The sequence below is a fragment of the Narcine bancroftii genome, chromosome 5 (genome assembly GCF_036971445.1).
Source record: "Narcine bancroftii isolate sNarBan1 chromosome 5, sNarBan1.hap1, whole genome shotgun sequence".
Lineage (NCBI taxonomy): Eukaryota > Metazoa > Chordata > Chondrichthyes > Torpediniformes > Narcinidae > Narcine > Narcine bancroftii.
The window spans coordinates 177,692,994-177,696,514 of record NC_091473.1 but is presented as its reverse complement, the minus strand read 5'-3'; positions in this window follow the sequence as shown (position 1 = coordinate 177,696,514).

The window sequence follows — 3,521 nt, the reverse complement described above, 5'->3', positions numbered from 1 at the left end:
CTAAACAACAGGATAGTCTGGCCTGGAGGATTAACATGGGAATGCTACACCCCAGAAATCTGCAAAACAGGAGATGACTTGTGATAACCCTTATGCAAAAAGATCTAGCAGGGAAAACAACTTTTGTTCTGTGTGATAAGATTGACCTATATAAACTGTGCCAACTGGACAATAGGGGTCAGTCTCGGGGAGTAGCTCACTGGCAGGTGACCTATGAACTAACAGACTGACCCAGAGCTCTGTTAAGTTTTATTCTTGTGCTGTGTAATAAATTGACTGTTGAACCGAATACCTTCTCCTATCACTTCATTCAAAGAACGCGCTGGACTCAGACTACACATAGACTAAATTAAGAGTAAGTTAAAGCCAGAGTCCAACAATTTGGTGACCCCAACGTGATGAAGATGGAGAAGTGACGGAAGAAAAGATACGAAACACCGGTCGATTGTGGTGTGATGATAACAACAAGTGACCATTCAACAGAGTGAGGTAAGCAGACGCCTGTTCAAACGAAGTTCTGCTATTGGCAAAGATAAAATTGTGTGTTGTCACTACTCTGCAAAAGACCTAGTTAAAGACAAGAATAAAACAAAAGGAGGTTGGAATCCCTCTACGGAGGTTGAGGTCCCTCTAGGAAAAGGAGGTTGGAATCCCGCTACGGAGGTTGAGGTCCCTCTAGGAAAAGGAGGTTGGAATCCCTCTACGGAGGTTGAGGTCCCTCGAGGAAAAGGAGGTTGGAATCCCTCTACGGAGGTTGAGGTCCCTCTAGGAAAAGGAGGTTGGAATCCCTCTACGGAGGTTGAGGTCCCTCTAGGAAAAGGAGGTTGGAATCCCTCTACGGAGGTTGAGGTCCCTCTAGGAAAAGGTTGGAATCCCTCTAAGGAGGTTGAGGTCCGGTTGGAATCCCTCTAAGGAGGTTGAGGTCCCTCTAGTAGAACGGGGTTGGAGCCCCTTGCAGCAATCTCGAGAGGTAGATTTAGACACTTGGCCAAGTAGTATAAGGTGTATTGTGTTATAGTTATTTGTTTCTATAGTGTGTAATAAGTATTTGTTTAAGAATCGTGTACCATAGTAGTGTATAATAAGTATCCGTATAAGGTGTATTGTGTTATAGTTATTTGTTTCTATAGTGTGTAATAAGTATTTGTTTAAGAATCGTGTACCATAGTAGTGTATAATAAGTATCCGTATAAGGTGTATTGTGTTATAGTTATTTGTTTCTATAGTGTGTAATAAGTATTTGTTTAAGAATCGTGTACCATAGTAGTGTATAATAAGTATCCGTATAAGGTGTATTGTGTTATAGTTATTTGTTTCTATAGTGTGTAATAAGTATTTGTTTAAGAATCGTGTACCATAGTAGTGTATAATAAGTATCCGTATAAGGTGTATTGTGTTATAGTTATTTGTTTCTATAGTGTGTAATAAGTATTTGTTTAAGAATCGTGTACCATAATAGTAATAAGTATCTGTATAAGGTGTTCGGCATTTAACTGTTTTTTCATGCACGCTGGTATTGTTGCTGTGTATATCACTGTATTACTCTCGATGTTTTAAGTACTTCTGAAAAAGGGGCAGCAGAGGTTACAGATTGTACTGTTTTACAGGGTAGAGAGGGCATAGAGGCAAGGTATTTAGAATACGGATCAGGGAAACACAGTGGGGATAGGCAGTCACACAGTGAGGCATCAGTGTACACAGACTAACCGCAAAACAAACAATAGACACTTCACACAACCACGAGACACATAATCCCCCACCTGGCTCTCTCTCTCTGATCATCCCTGAAGGGGAACACCTGTTTTCAGGGAGCTGCTGGTCATCTGGTGGTTATAATAACGTGGAAAGGGTCGAAGTAGAGTGCAGGGTGTCAAAATCCTACCAGGAGAGAGAGCCAGGGAGTACGAGGTCTAAAGGGATAAAAATCGGAACAGAGATGGAAGGAGTAATAAGGGATGTAGGGCAAGAGTTCGGGGAAGACAGAGGAGTTCCCCCATCTGTAGACAGACAGTGGGAAAATACAAGGAATCAATTACTGGGAGGATGACCGAAGGGAGAGGAAGGACAGGCTAGGGAACGGTACGAACAGATTTGGAAAGAGCTGCAGAGTCAGGGGAAGGTACCACGAGGGTTTGAAAAAATCCGGCGGTTACTGTACTTAGGAGAAGCAGAGAGGGAAGCATGATCACACACAGAAGACAGGGTCAGGAGAACCCTCGCTTCCCTTTGGGATATGCGTTGCGGGAAAGGGGGGAAGTACGGCTTCCAGAAAGATATAGACAGATACCGCTAATTTATGAGGGTCCGCAAATTGGGGAAAGGTATCAACCCTTCTCATTCACTGACATGAATTGTATTTTGGACAAAATGCCACCTCCGACTGAGGGAGGTGGAGCGTGGATGGGAAAGTTCTGCCAAGTTACGATGGGACATAAGATAGCCATAGGGGATTGGAGAGCATTATTGGGGAAACAGCTTGGGCTGTGGGAGATTCAGCAGGTAGAAATGATCGCAGGAATCACTAGGTGCCTCGATGCTGAGCCATTTGCCAACCATGCTACGGCAATAGGAGGGGCAATGCGGGATAAGTTTCCCGTTCCCCCCGGTGTCATGCAGTCCCTGACTTTTTCCATAAAGGATGATGAGGAGATCTCTACTTTTTTGAGTCAGTGTAAGGAGAATTGGACCAATAAAGCAGGAGTACACCCGGCCGCAGATCCCTTGCAGACTACTCTCTTTAGGGCTGCAGTAACAAGCGGACTGCCAGCTGTTGTGAGGGAGACGTTAGAGAATAACCCTGATATTCCTGGCTGCTCGAATGAGCAATGGGAAAAATATTTGACCCATCACCTGAAACGTTACAGGGCTAAGCAAAAGGAGGACAAACAAACTACGGAGTCTGGCAACTCCTTAAGCTTCAATTGGCAGAGGCTAGGCAAAAGGCAAATGAGGAAAAAAAGATTTCCTCAAAGGGTGCGAACCAGATGATTCAGCAGCCACCGCAGCCACCACAAGGGAATGATACTAATTGGCACCCGGCCCCATATTGGGCACCGGGTCCCACCGATGGGGGCAGAATGGGAGGTCCAATGGGGGGATTCCGAGTAAGAGGGAGAGTTCGGAGTGCTCCACGAAGGCAGCCAGCCGTATGTTTTGGATGCGGTCAGCCAGGACACTTGAAGAGAGACTGTCCCCTAGTTTGGGAGCCTCGGGACCCGGGGGCAAGGGGCTATGGACCACCACAACAGGAGCCTTGGGTCCAGCCCCAGAGATCGTCAGTGCCACCCCCGGTACATCAGGCACCCTATGCGGCTCTAGCTCCGAGGAGACAATTCCCTTTGCTGACAGAGGAGGAGCAATATTGCCCACAGTGACGGAGCCCGAGTACCCACGAGCAGGCTAGGTTGGCAGACCCTTTCCTGCAGATGAAAATCATGGACATGAAAGTATCCTTTTTAGTGGATACAGGAGCCAGGTTTTCAACACTCACTGGCGCTGAGTTTCAAGATAAAACATCATCC